The sequence below is a fragment of the Lithobates pipiens genome, unplaced genomic scaffold (genome assembly GCF_037356315.1).
Source record: "Lithobates pipiens isolate NorthernLeopardFrog02 unplaced genomic scaffold, aLitPip1_a1.2 Scaffold_16, whole genome shotgun sequence".
Classification (NCBI taxonomy): Eukaryota; Metazoa; Chordata; class Amphibia; order Anura; family Ranidae; genus Lithobates; species Lithobates pipiens.
The window spans coordinates 321543599-321559159 of NW_027507748.1; the positions used below are offsets into that span (position 1 = coordinate 321543599).

The following is a 15561-nucleotide window of genomic DNA, read 5'->3' on the forward strand; positions in this document are numbered from 1 at the left end:
TACAGATAATTGGACATACTATTAGGATTCCACATGGGAGGAACCTCTAGAGGTAGAGGGAAATCAATAGAGAGAAGGTAAGGTCCAGAAGCATGAATGGCCCATTAGATTGAAAGAGCGTGATGGATTTGTTTTGGGAAAACAGCATGATAATAGTGATTAGACACAATGGTCTCCTACCTTCTGACTGCAATGTTTGAGCCCAGGAACTTGAAATGGAACCAATATCAGACTTCAGATTACCTCTGACCCAGACATATGTCTCTTATAAAGCCACCAATATGCAGTCCCAGTAACCGATTTTTGTTAAATAGAAGAACATAGAACACAGGTTATATTCTCCAGCGCTATAAAGATTCACTACTTATAAAATGTTTATGTCCCAAAACATAGTCCTCAGGCTCACCTTACAATCCTGTGTACATTTTAGACCATACTCATTGTACATTTAGACACATAATGTGCTTGATCTCAACATGCTCCTGCTTCACAAACCTAGTAGCATATAGAATAGCCCTCACACATTCTCATAATTCATCACAGTAGCAAGATCTCTCAGGTGGGCCCATCTACTTTGGCCATTATTAAGAGGTTTTACGCATCCTGTTTTCTGTTTCGTTAAAGAAATTATAGGCTGAGTATTCCATGCTGTAGTAAAAATAATGAGAGTCTATGGTGGGATAGATAAAGCCAGATACCCCAACAGACATATCTCATCATTGTGTCAGCATCATCAAATAACATATATACTATATCGTCAAAAGTATTAGGACACCTGTCTTTACACACACATGAAATTTAATGTCATCCCAGCCTTAGTCCAAAGGGTTCATTATTGAGTTGGTCCACCCTTTGCAACTATAACAGCTTCAACTCTTCTAGGAAGGCTGTCCACAAGGTTTAGGAGTGTGTCTATGGGAATGTTTGACCATTCTTCCAGAAGTGCATTTGTGAGGTCAGGCACTGATGTTGGTCAAGGCTCTGTGCAGGCCAGTCATGTTCCTCCATCCCAGACTCGCTCATCCATGTCTTTATGGACCTCGCTTTGTGCACTGGTCCAAATCATATGGTGGAGGGGTGATTATGGTGTGGGGTTGTTTTTCAGGGGTTGGACTTAGCCCCTTAGTTCCAGCAAAGGGAACTCTTAAGGTGCAGGCATACCAAGACGTTTTGAACAATTTCATGCTCCCAACTTTGTGGGAACAGTTTGGGGATGGTCCCTTTCTGTTCCAATATGACTGTGCACCACTGCACAAAGCAAGGTCCTTAACCGCTTCCCGCCCGCCCTATAGTCGAATGACGGCCTTAGGGCGGGCGGCTTCCCTCGCCTGGCCGTCCCTGGACGGCCTGGTGTTTACTTCCGCAATGCGCGCCGCCGCGGGCGCGCATCGCGGAAGTTCTGTGTTTGCCGTGTCCCCCGGGGACAGGCAAACACAGATCGCTGTAAACGGCCAATCACAGCGGCCGTTTACAGCGTGATCGGCGTGTCCAATGGGAGATGATCTCATATGTAAACATATGAGATCATCTCTCAGCGCCGCTCTCCCTCCTCACACAGACAGCGTGTGAGAGGGGAGAGAAGAACGGCTGCAGCAGCCGTCAGTGAAAAAAAGAAAAAAAAAAAAAAAAGTAAAAAAAAAGTTTAAAAAAAAGTGCCATCCTCCCCCAGAGCCATCCTCCCCCAGTGCCACCCCCACCCCCAGTGTCATGCCCCCCCCAGTGCCATCCTGCCCCAGTGCCATCCTGCCCCAGTGCCATCCGCCCCACTGCCATCCGCCCCAGTGCCAACCGCCCCAGTGCCATCCTGCCCCAGTGCCATCCTGCCCCAGTGCCATCCGCCCCAGTGCCATCCGCCCCAGTGCAATCCACCCCACCCCAGTGCCACCTGCCCGCAGTGCTATCTGTCCCCAGTGCCACCTGTTGTCAGTGCCATTTGTCCCCAGTGCCATCTGTCATCAGTGCCACGTATAAGTGCCATCTGTCATCAGTGCCACGTGTTTAGTGCCACATAGTGCCATCTGTCATCAGTGCCACGTATTAGTGCCATCTGTCATCAGTGCCACGTATCAGTGCCATTTGTCATCAGTGCCACCTGTCAGTGTCACGTGCCATCTGTTGTCAGTGTCACGTGTCATCAATGCCACTTATCAGTGCCATCTGTCATCAGTGTCACGCGTCATTGGTGCCACGTATTAGTGCCATCTGTCACCGGTGGCACGTATTAGTGCCACGTATTAGTGCCACATGTCATCAGTGCCACGTATTAGTGCCACGTGTCATCAGTGCCACATATTAGTGCCACGTGTCATCAGTGCCATGTATTAGTGCCACGTGTCATCAGTGCCACGTATTAGTGCCACGTGTCATCAGTGCCACATATTAGTGTCATCTGTCATCAGTGCCACGTGTCATCAGTGCCACGTATAAGTGTCATCATTGCCACGTATCAGTGCCATCTGTCATCAGTGTCACGTGTCATTGTCCTGGTATTTCAAAAGTGTAATAGGTAGTCAACAAGTTAGATGTGTAATTTATGCTTCTAGAACACGTGATGGCGCTCCCTGCATGTTGAGCCTCTCTATGTGGCCAGGCTGCGAAAAAGTCCCACACATGTGGTATTGTAATACTCAGGAGGAGTAGCAGAATTTTTTGGGGGGTGTCATTTGTGGTATACACATGCCACGTGAGAGAAATAACCTATTACAATGAAAATTTTGTGGAGAAAAATAAAGAAAATGAAAAATCTTCATTTTGCAAAGAATTGTGGGAAAAAAATGACAACATCAAAAAGCTCCCCATGCCTCTTACTAAATACCTTGGAATGTCTACTTTCCAAAAAGGGGTCATTTGGGGGGTATTTGTACTTTCCTGACTTGTTCGGGTCACAAGAAGCGAGATAGTCCACCAGTACATCAGATGTGATCAATTTTGTATGATTCGCACTACACCTTGTAGACTCTCTAACTTTCACAAAGACCAAATAATATCCACTAATTTGGGTTATTTTTACCAAAGATATGTAGCAGTATAAATTGTGGCCAAAATTTATGAAGAAAAATTAATAATTTGCATAATTCTGTCACAGAAACAAAGAAATATGCGTTTTTTTTCAAAATTTTCGGTCTTTTTTCATTTATAGCGCAAAAAATAAAAACCCCAGAGGTGATCAAATACCACCAAAAGAAAGCTCTATTTGTGGGAAAAAAAGGACACAAAATTCATTTGGGTACAGTGTTGCATGACTGAGTAATTGTCATTCAAAGTGTGAGAGCACCGAAAGCTGAAAATTGGTCTGGGCAGGAAGGTGTTTAAGTGCCCAGTAAGCAAGTGGTTAAAGACATGGATGGGTGAGTTTGGGGTGGAGGAACTTGACTGGCCTGCACAGAGTGCTGACCTCAACCTGATAGAACACCTTTGGGATGAATTAGAGTGGAGACTGCGAGCCAGGCCTTATCCTCCAACATCAGTGCCTGACCTCACAAATGCGCTTCTGGAAGAATGGTCAAACATTCCCATAGACACACTTCTAAACCTTGTGAACGGCCTTCCCAGAAGAGTTGAAGCTGTTATAGCTGTACAAGGTGGGTCAACTCAACATTGAACCCTCCGGACTCAGACTGGGATGCCATTAAAGTTCATGTGCGTGTAAATGTAGGCGGCTCAATACTTTTGACAATATCGTGTACATCAGTTTTGGGTAGAATGGCGTTTTAAAGGCAACACAAAAAAAAAAGTACCATGTGCAGTTTTGCCTAGCATCCATATTTTAGTTTTTAATAGCAGTTGGAACAAGTGAGGTTGATGGCTAATTGTTTTTTATGGGTTGGTGCACTATAACTTATTAAACAAGGTTTTGATGCATTTGATCTGTTGCTAAATAGACAGCCCTCAGTATACCTACTCATAATAGCACAAACATCGTGAAAAAACAAAGGTATCAGGATATCGTCCTTGAAAGATCTGTTAAGCTGACCACACATAATAGAATATCATTGTACAACCTCTATAAAAGCCTACTTGATTGAATCTGAAAATTTAGTGGAGTCCTCACACATTGCTGGAGATTTACTGATTGTACAATCAGATTGTAACATAAGTGTCCAGCTTTACACAGACTGAAGACATGCCATCCAATTCTTTCCTAATTCAGTGCCAAAAACACCTAGCTTTCATTAGCCTTGGCACTTCTAAAGACTTTATTTCTGTGGCAGGCAACTAGGTACAATAAGAACCTTTTCCAGTTTATTAAATGTTAGTGCAGAGGGCACCGTAATTAACAGTGCGTCCAAACAAAGAGCAACCAATCAGGTGTCATCTGTCATCAGTTGATCAATCAGGTGTTATTTGTTATCAGTTTACCAATCAGGTGTCGCTGTCTTAAATTTATCAGTCAGGTGTCATCTGTTTATCAATCAGGTGTCATCTGTTCACAGTTAATCAATCAGGTGTCATCTGTCATCAGTTTATCAATCAGGTGTCATCTGTCCTTAGTTTATCAATCAGGTGTCATCTGTCCTTAGTTTATCAATTAGGTGTCATCTGTTCACAGTTAATCAATCAGGTGTCATCTGTCATCAGTTTATCAATCAGGTGTCACCTGTCCTTAGTTTATCAATTAGGTGTCATCTGTTCACAGTTAATCAATCAGGTGTCATCTGTCATCAGTTTATCAATCAGGTGTCATCTGTTTTCAGTTTATCAATCAAGTGTCATCTGTTTTCAGTTTATCAATCAAGTGTCATCTGTTTACTAATCAGATGTCATCTGTCATCAATTTAGCATGATGAGATCAAAGAGAGATGATTGCAGACTGGTTGCTATAGGTTATGGCAAAGTGCACTTTCCACTTTTAAATAAACCAGATTTCTCTCGGATTCTGAAGATCCTCCACTGACCCCCTCCCTACTGTATACAGGTAACTGGCAGAATAACAAAAAAAAAAAAAGTATAATAAAAATCCATGCACCTGTTCTGCATTCAGCCGGGTGGATTCATCCAGACTACTGTGGTCTCAAGATAATATCAAACACACAAGTTTCCAGACAAAACATTAACTGCAGTTACAAATATGTAACCATTTTGTACTCTTTTTATAACTTGCCCCTGAAGCATATTTAAATACGCTGTTCTTTTTTTATTATGTCGTGTCTTTTGCTCTGTGGCGGATGTGTTTCTCGCTTGCAATAAGAAACGTTAGCGGCGTCACTAGTTTTATTTAATAAGACAAAAATCAGTAACCTATAGCAACCTGTCTGTAACTTGTAAGGCGACAGTACCCTGAAAGTGGTTGCTATTGGTTACCACACTTCTTTATTGCTCCCTAGCTGTCCCATTGACAGAAACATTATCTGGTTAAACCTTGCACTAATACTAGGTAAAATGACAAGAAAATATAATTAGAGCTTACCGTTGCAATTCCAGCAATCAGTGTGGCATCAGGTTGCTTGTGCTTCTGGTGCCAACAGACAGATGTGATTTTCTCCTCCAGGAACAGCTGGATGTCTGGTCAGCTGCTAGTGGCACCTTGCAGCCTTACAGCAGTCAGCTGAGCCCAGCTCAGCAAAGGAGAGAGTTTTATAACATGTGAATATTCAGGATGAGTACATTCTCTTTAAGACCAAGGGGCGGGAGTGTGTAAGAAGAGAGAAGGGGCAGAGACCAGGAGGTTTGGACTGGATTCCAGCCCCCAGATTACTTTTCAGTTTCACAGACCCAAAAGTTTATTTTTTTCCTCTTCTTGTTATTTCTTTTCAAGAAAAACAAAATCCTGAAAGAGGGGTGTGACAAGAAGGAAGGGTGTATGGTCAGAGGGGTGGATGATATTGAAGAAGGGTGGTTTGGGGTGGGATGAAATGACCTTGCCCAAGGTGTAATGTCAGAAAGCAGGATAAATTTAGATCTGGCTTTACATTAGAAAGAAAGCAGTATGACTCAGTCTGCAGTTCTTGTTAGGAGAGGGTTAAAGTAAACCTTTAACAATAAATGTCTCTTTCGGTATATATATATATATATATATATATATATATATATATATATATATATATATATATATATACAGTATATACAGTATCTCACAAAAGTGAGTACACCCCTCACATTTTTGTAAATATTTTATTATAGCTTTTCATGTGACAACACTGAAGAGTCAATTCACACAGGGAGAAATTTGGATCCAACTTCAAGTCACCCCTAGTCTCCTAAAGTCGCGCTACATGAAAAAATCAATGTAAGTGAATAGATCGGTCTTAATGCACACTACTGCAGTCGCTCCGACTTCAGAAAAGGTTCCTGTACTACTTCAATCCGACTTCTAGGTGACTTCCACCCATAGAATCCAATGGAAGCTGCCGCCAAGTCGTATCTCCATCTATATTGAAGCAACTTTACAGGAAAAGTCGCCTCTCTAATAATGAAAACCGGCATGGGTTCCCCTCCAGGGGGCAAACCAGGCCTTTAGGTCTGGTATAGATTTTAAGGGGAACCCCCCCTACGCGTGGTCACGGGGTGATGTCACCCGTGACCCCGGGCCCTTATGACGTCACAGTCCCAGCATACCTGTGACAACATAAGGGGTGGGGTCACCGGGTGACATCACCCAGTGACCACGCCCCATGCCTATATAAGTAGTTGTGCACCGCTCACACGGCATTACAGCTGGAGAGAGCAGTGCGTCAACATTGCAGGAAGAGAAGAGGGAAGAAGATGACACAGAAGACCGGGCCAACGCTAGCAAAAGAGTTGGACGAAGATAGCGGAGGAGCCCGGCAGAAGAACCAGAGAGCGGGAGAAGAGGCCAGAGAGTGGGAGAAGAGGCCGAAGAGAGCGGAGAAGTCGGAAGAGACCCCCGAAGTCGGAAGAAGACCCCCGGAGCTGCCTAATAAATTACTTTAAAAACCTGTCTGGTGTATTTTTTTATTGACACCTGTTTTCCCTCAGGTGAATGGGTAGGGGTACGATGTACCCCATATTCATCCACATAGGGTGGGGGGCCGGGATCTGGGGTTCCCCTTATTAAAGGGGGCTCCCAGATTCTGATAAGACCCCTGCCCGCAGACCCCGACAACCAACAGCCAGGGTTGGCAGGAAGAGGCCCTTGTCCTCATCAACATGGGGAAAAGGTGCTTAGGGGTGGGGGGACCACAGGGTGCCCCCCTTCCCCAAAGCACCCACCCCCCATGTTGAGGGCATGCGGCCTGGTACGTTTATGGAAGGGGGGGCACTCACTTGTCCCCACCTCCTTTTCTGACCAGCCAGGCTTGGATAAGGGTCTGGTATGGATTTTGGGGGGACCTCCACGCCATTTTTTCAGCGTAAGGGGTTCCCCTTAAAATTCATACCAGACCTAAGGGCCTAGTATGCTCTTGGAAGGGAACCCATGCCGTTTTTTTATTAAAAATTTGGCGTGGAGTTCCCCCTCGAGAGCTGATTTTTCTGTGATTGGACACAGCCAAAGTCGGCTGGCCTGGAGAGGGGGCGACTTTAAGTTGTGTTGTAAGTCGCCCAAAGTCACGTTGAAGTCACCCCAAGTTGTACTGTGATTCATACTCATCAAGTCGTGTCCAAGTTGCCTCCCAAGGTCGCGCTGCAAGTGGTATTGCCCCTGTGTGAATGGACTCAAGAAATTACAATTTGCTACAATGTAAAGTAGTGAGGGTACAGCTTGTATAACAGTGTACATTTGCTGTCCCCTCAAAATAACTCAACACACAGCCATTATTGTCTAAACCGTTGACAACAAAAGTGAGCACACCCCTAAGTGAAAATGTCCAAATTGGGCCAAATTAGCCATTTTCCCTCCCCGGTGTCATGTGACTCCTTAGTGTTACAAGGTCTAAGGTGTGAATGGGGAGCAGGTGTTTTAAATTTGGTGTTATCGCTCTCACTCTCTCGTACTGGTCACTGGAAGTTCAACATGGCACCTCATGGCAAAGGACTCTCTGAGGATCTGAAAAAAAAGAATTGTTGCTCTACATAAAGATGACCTAGGCTATAAGAAGATTGCCATGACCCTGAAACTGAGCTGCAGCATGGTGGCCAAGACCATACAGCGGTTCCAATCAGAACAGGCCCCACCATGGTCGACCAAAGAAGTTAAGTGCACATGTTCAGCCTCATATCCAGAGGTTGTCTTTGTATGAGTGCTGCCAGCATTGCTGCAGATGTTGAAGGGATGGGGAGTTAGCCTATCTTTAGCCTGATAGTGTGCTCAGACCATACACCATACACTGCATCAAATTGGTCTGCATGGCTGTCCCATCCCAGAAGGAAGCCTTTTCTAAAGATGGTGCACAAAAGGGGCAGCTTCTCTGGGCCCTGTCATTGTTTTGGGGCCCAAAGCAGCTGCCTCATACTTGCCAATAGGGATGAGCCGAACACCCCCCGGTTCGGTTCGCACCAGAACTTTCGAACGGACCCCAAATTCGAACGAACTTTAGAACCCCATTGAAGTCTATGGAACTCGAACGTTCGAAAATTAAAAGTGCTAATTTTAACGGCTAATATGCAAGATACTGTCCTAAAAAGGGTTTGGGGACCTGGCTCCTGCCCCAGGGGACATAGGTCAATGCCTAAAATGTTTTTAAAAATGGCCGTTTTGGCGGGAGCACTGATTTTAATGACGATTAAAGTGAAAAAAAAGTGAAATATTCCTTTAAATATGGTGCCTGGGGGGTGTCTGTAGTATGCCTGTGAAGTGCCACGTGTTTCCCGTGTTTAGAACAGTCCCTGCACAAAATGACATTAAACAGAAATAACATCATTGAAAACTGCTTGCGGTTTTAATGTTATATCTGGTTCCTGCAATATGGTTGAAAATCATTGAGAAAAATGGCATGGGTAGCCCTCCCTGCCCATTACCAGCCCCTTTGTGTCTTGTACATATTAAGCGTGTGGCCCCCAGGCCCTATATACTCAGAACAGCAGTATACAGACGGTGCAAACAAGACAGGGACTGTGTAGGTTTGTTGTGTTAAGTTGAATCTGTTTGTAATTTTCAACTGGTACATTTTAAAGTAGCTCCAGTCAAAAAAACTATTTTTAAGCTTTTTGGAAAACATAGGGAAGGGTTATCACCCCTGTATAATTTGTTTTGTCGTCCTTCTTTTTTCATCTCACTTGCTGTTGTCTCCTTCCGTTTGCAAGTAGGAGATGTTTGTAAGTTGGATGTTTGAAAGTAGGGGCCTGCCCTATATGCTCTGCAGAAATGGCGGAACAAGGTGTTGGTTTTGCTACAACATTGTAAGCCCTCAAAGTGACTCTTGGTGGGCGCTGGAGCGCCCTGCTGTGAACGATTATATCAAGAATTGCAATTACCTGCCATTGTTGAACAGTGGTAGAAAAATTGACCTTTGGTGGTTGTGGTGCTGGTGCCACAACACTATAAGTCCTCACAGTTACTCTGGGTGGGCACAGGAACGGGCCCTCCTGTGAAATATTATATCAAGAATTGTAATTACATGTCCCTGTTAAACAGGGGCAGAAAAATTGGGCCTTAGGCACTGGTGCCACGACACTGCAACCTCTCCCATATACTCTAGTTTTATTGCAGGAATTAGCCCTGCTGCAAAGCATTGCATCAAAAATTGTAATGAAACGCCCCTGTTAAACAGGGGCAGAAAAATTGGGCTTTAGGCACTGGTGCTGGTGCCACCACACTGCAACCTCTCTCATATGCTCTAGTTTTATTGCAGGAATTAGCCCTGCTGCAAAGCATTGCATCAAAAATTGTACTTAAATGCCCCTGTTAAACAGTGGCAGAAAAATTGGGCCTTAGGCACTGGTGCTGGTGCCACCACACTGCAACCTCTCCCATATACTCTAGTTTTATTGCAGGAATTAGCCCTGCTGCAAAGCATTGCATCAAAAATTGCTCCTTCTGACCGATGCCTCAGCAACACGTTGTCTAGGACCAGGAGTTTTTAACCTCCCAGTCTCTGGGAACGCGTTGCACAGACCTTTCTGCAAGGCCTCCCGGAGATGTCTCATCCTCTGCTCCCTCTGCGATGGCAAGATAAGGTCGGCAACCTTACCCTTGTACTGTGGATCAAGGAGAGTGGCCAGCCAGTAATGGTCCCTCTCCTTGATCCGAAGAATACGAGGATCCTTCCGCAGGCTTTGCAGGATCAGGGAGGCCATGCAGCGTAGGTTAGCTGAGGCATTCGGTCCGGAGTCCTCTGGGTCACTAAGGGCAACATGATCCGCAGCTACCTCCTCCATGCCACGTACAAGTCCACGTGTTTCTTGGGACTGTAAATCATCCCTACAAGACTGCTGCTGCTGATGCTGAGTGCCAGCCTCCACTTCCATGCTGACACAATCATCCTCCTCCTCCTCTTCCTCCTCCTCATCCTCTTCCTGTGTGATGGGTGGCACAGCAGGAACACTGTCTGGATAAAGGGGGCCTTGAGAGGCAAGGAAGTCCTCCTCTTCCTGCCTCTGTTCTGCCTCAAGTGCCCTGTCCATTATTCCACGCAGCGTATGCTCCAAGAGGTGGACAAGAGGTACAGTGTCACTGATGCATGCACTGTCACTGCTCACCATCCTTGTGGCCTCCTCAAACGGTGACAGGACAGTGCATGCATCCCTGATCATGCCCCACTGGCGTGGTGAGAAAAAAACCGAGCTCCCCTGACCCTGTCCTGGTGCCGTAGTCGCACAGGTACTCATTGATGGCCCTCTGCTGCGTGTGCAGCCGCTGCAGCATGGCCAACGTTGAGTTCCACCTGGTGGGCATGTCACATATAAGGCGGTTCTTGGGCAGGTTCAACTCCTTTTGGAGCTCAGCCAGCCGAGCACAGGCATTAAATGATCGGCGGAAATGCACACAGACTTTCCTGGCCTGCTTCAGGACATCCTGTAAGCCGGGGTACCTGCCCAAGAACCGCTGCACCACCAGGTTAAGGACGTGAGCTACACAGGGCACATGGGTCAGTTGTCCCTGTCGGAGGGCGGAGAGGAGGTTGGTGCCATTGTCACAAACCACCATTCCTGGCTTAAGCTGGCGTGGCGTCAACCACCTCTCGGCCTGCCCCTGCAGAGCTGACAAAACATCCGCCCCAGTGTGGCTCCTGTCCCCCAAACAAACCAGCGCAAGCACGGCATGGCATCGTTTTGCCTGCGTACTTGCGTAGCCCCTGGAACGCCTACGGAGCACCGCTGGTTCTGAGGACAGAGCACTGGAAGAGGCCATGGAGGAAGAAGAAGAGGAGGGGGTGGAGGAGAGAGGTGTGTCACAACCAATAGTAGCATTTTGGAGGCGTGGTGGCGGAACAACCTCCAACACTACTGCACCTTGTCCTGCATCCTTCCCAGCTGCCAGAAGAGTGACCCAATGGGCCGTGAAAGACAGGTAACGTCCCTGTCCATGCCTGCTGGACCATGAGTCAGCGGTAATATGCACCTTACCGCTGACCGCCCTGTCCAGCGAGGCAAGGACATTGCCTTCCACATGCCGGTAGAGAGCCGGAATCGCCTTCCGTGAGAAAAAGTGGCTTTTGGGGACCTGCCACTGAGGAACCGCACATTGTACAAACTCACGGAAGGGGGCCGAGTCTACCAACTGAAAAGGCAGCAGTTGAAGTGCTAGCAATTTAGCCAAGCTAGCATTCAACCGCTGGGCATGTGGATGGCTGGGAGTGAACTTCTTTCGCCAGTCCAGCAGCTGGGGCAGGGACATTTGCCTGCTATAATCGGACATGGGTGTACCGCTAGCAGAGTGCCCGGAAGCACTTGGCTGTGACACACCTAATTCTACACCTTCCTTCCTCTCAGAGCAGGTTTCAGAAAGGACTGAAGGTCTAGTGGGGTTGGAGATGCCAGCTGATGAGGAGCAAGGAGAGATCCGCTTTGTTCTTTGGTGTGGGTCTTTGAGGTACGCTTGCCAACGAGCTGCATGGCAGGTCAACATATGTCTGGTCAAGCATGTGGTGCCCAAGCGGCTGATGTTTTGGCCACGCAAGATACGCTTGAGACATATGTTGCAAATAGCAGCGGTGGGATCTGATGCACTCGTCTCAAAAAAGGCCCACACCAAAGAACTTTTAGAATAACGTGCAGAGGCAGCGCCCTGCACAGGCGGAGCTCTGCGGTGTGATTCAGTCGGTGTGCTGCCCCTAAGCTGGCCCCCGGAGGGCATCCTGCCTCGTTGGACATGTGCCACCTCCTCCTCTCTCCTACCAGGCACCCACGTGGAGTCAGTGCCCTCATCATCCCCTCCCTCTTCATCGCTGTAGCAAACCTGGCAGTATACTGCAGCTTGTGGAACATGACTGCCAGATTGCTGTCCTTCTTGAGCATCCCCTCTCTCTGCGCTCACGCTACTGCCTTCCTCTAGCTGAGTGTCATCATCAGAGCCTACAAAACACTGGGCATCCTCCTGGAGCATGTACTCAACACTGTGCTCAAAGAGTTCAGGAGACTCCTCAGGAGGACGTGGTGGGTCTAGGGAAGGAGTCACTGATGATGACATTGAGAGGAGGGAAGACGATGCGTTGGCTGCTGCTTTGCTAGTACCCTGAGACTGGGTGAGAGAGGATGAGGAGGATGAAGAGGGCTTGGTCATCCACTCTACCAAGTCGTTGGCATGTTGCGGTTCAACATGTCCAGCTGCCGAAAAGAAGGACAAGAGTGTCCCATGGCCACGTGCTGATGACAATGCACCGCGTCCACGACCAGCACTGTTGTCTCTAGACACAGAGCCTGCTTGCCCTCTTTTATCGGCTCGCGCCTGTCTGCCTCTCCTTGCTGGCCTTCCAGACATGGTAATGGCCTGAAGGGAGTTGGGTAAAACAGCAGTTGGGTAGTGTATATTGTGCTGGAGGCACACAACACCCACTAACTCCTGCAGATGCCTTTATTATAGAACACCAGAGATAAAGGGGTATACTGTAATGGAGTCACACAACACCCACTAAGCCCTGCAGATGGCTCTATTAGAGAACAGTAATAAACGGTAGATACAGGTGTATATTGTGCTGGAGTCACACAACACCCACTAACTCCTTCAGATGCCTTTATTATAGAACACCAGAGATAAAGGGGTATACTGTAATTGAGTCACACAACACCCACTAAGCCCTGCAGATGGCTCTATTAGAGAACAGCAATAAAGGGTAGATACAGGTGTATATTGTGCTGGAGGCACAAAAAACCCTCTAACTCCTGCAGATGCCTTTATTATAGAACACCAGAGATAAATGGGTATATAAAGATGTATACTGTGCTGTGCTGGAGGCACACACAACTTCCAATAACTCCTGCAGATGGCAAGTGGGCTCAAATAGAGAAGAGCTATGTAGGTGGATATAGCGGTGTGTACTGGGTACAGAGCACGCAGACAGCACGCACAAGCTCCTAACACTACTGACTGCACACTCTATTATAAAAGATAGATCACTAGCTATATAGGTGAGGTGAATATAGCGGTGTATACTGCGGTCAGGGCAAGCAGACAACAACCACTACAGAAGAGCAAGATCGAAAATCGGCCGATAACGATCGGTGTGTACTGTGTTGAAGGTACACAGAACACCCACTAACTGCTTCAGACGCCAACAAACTACACAAGGCCGCTGCGCTGGTGGCCTTATATAGTGTGGGGCGTGTACTACACAGCCTGAGCTATGATTGGCCACAGGCATCCTGCCTGTGGCCAATCATGGCTCTCCTCGCTGCTGGCGCTGTGATTGGCCAAGCATGCGGGGTCACAGTGCATGCTTGGCCAATCATGAGCCAGTAATGCACTGCGATGACGCAGTGTATTGTGAGCGCCACACGAATTTGGCGCGAACGGCCCATAACGTTCGGAATTCGCCGAACGGGCGAACAGCCGATGTTCGAGTCGAACGTATGTTCGACTCGAACACGAAGCTCATCCCTACTTGCCAACTATCCCAGTTTAAATTCCCTTGTCCCTTGAAGTTTTAGTCCCGTGCTGTGTCCCGATATCTCAGTGTCAAGTTCTGTTACTAATGCTGCCCAGCTCTGCCCTATTGTTGTGTACAGGTGACACACCTGCAGACCCGTGTTTACATGTAAATAACCGACACTGATATGTAAATAGCAGACCATAAATATGTTAAAAGTGTTGGACCGTCTGCATTGATATGTAAATAGAGGCAGCATTCATATGTATATCATGCCTCCCTGAGTACAGTCTTGCAACCAATCAGTGAGCAGTACTAAAGTGCAGTAACCACTAGCAACCAATCAGTGAGCAGTACTGATGTACAGTAATTTCTAGCAGCCAATTAACAAGCAGAAGTCACGTGCTGTGACCTCTAGCAGCCAATGAGCGATAATGATATGCTGTAACCTCTAGCAACCAATCGTAATCACTGCCTGATCTGATTTAGTAAACTGATTTTGAGTCTAGCTGCTAATTAGTGTATGTCTCAGAGCAGGTGGAATTGCATGGAGGGGGAGAAAATGTCTGCCCAGGGTCCAATCAATAGTAAAGATGGCCCTGATGTCAACATGTACTGTGACATACTGAAGCAGGGCATGATCCCCTCCCTTCAGAGATTGGGCTGCAGGGCAGTATTCCAACATGATAGTCCTCAAATATACCTACAAGATGACCACTGCCTTGCTAAAGAAGCTGAGGGTAAAGGTGATGGACTGGCCAAGCATGTCTCCAGACCTAAACCCTATTGAGCAGCTGTGGGGCATCTTCAGATGAAGGTGGAGGAGCAAAATGTTTCTAACATCCACCAGCTCCATGATATCATCATGTGGAGGGGAAGAGGACTCCAGTGGCAACCTGTAAAGCTCTGGTGGACTCCATGCCCAAGAAGGCTAAAAGAGAAGTATGGGATTTTTTAAAACCCATAATCATACCTACCTAGGTGTCTCCCGCCACCTCTTCACTGAGAACCGAGCCACCAAACACCGCCGATAGCTCAGTTCTCTCACCCCCCCCCCCCCCCCCCGAGTGGAGAGCTGCTGCCTGTCAATAAGCATCTTTCCTACTCTGCTCCTCCACGTTGACTGGAGCGCTGAGCTTTGGAGGGGGCGGAGCGGCCGTCTCAGTCTCTCAGTAGTTCGCTGAGACGCCTTTCAGTCCAGGCACCTGGCAGATCCAGACTTACAGAGTTGGGAGGACACGGTGCCTGGACTGATCTTGGTGACGGGACTTCAGACCGTTCTCTGCTAAAAACAGGTCACAGGACCAATACTAATTGCACTCCTGTGACCCATAGGAGAAGCCCAGCTGAATGAGCTCAGGCTGGACTTCTTCTTTAAGGTAGTGCTGCAAAATAACGGTGGCCACACAAAATATTGACACTTTTTACTATGAACATTTACACTTAGGTGTGTACTCATTTTTGTTGGCAGCGGTTTAGACATTAATGGCTGTGTGTCGAGTTATTTTGAGGGCACAGCAAATTCACACTGTTATACAAGCTGCACACTCACTACTTCACATTGTAGCAAAGTGTCATTTCTTCAGTCACATGTAAAGATAGAATAAAATATTTACAAAAATGTGAGAGGTGTACTCACTTTTGTGAGATACTGTATATATATATATATATATATATATATATATATATATATATATAT

General features: G+C 46.9%; 1 protein-coding gene across 3 annotated transcripts in view; it reads right to left on the reverse strand.

Moving 5' to 3' along the window:
- Positions 1–5600, reverse strand: part of COL8A2 (collagen type VIII alpha 2 chain) — a 226353-nt gene extending 220753 nt beyond the window's left edge. Inside the window, exon 1 of one of the 3 annotated variants that reach the window (XM_077481713.1) lies at positions 5408–5600. The gene's annotated coding sequence lies outside the window, so the exon portion shown is untranslated. Of the gene's footprint in view, positions 1–180; positions 280–5407 lie in introns of those variants that run through there. The other 2 variants (XM_077481711.1, XM_077481712.1) reach the window with 2 other exon arrangements.
- Between the last annotated feature and the right edge of the window lie 9961 nt (positions 5601–15561).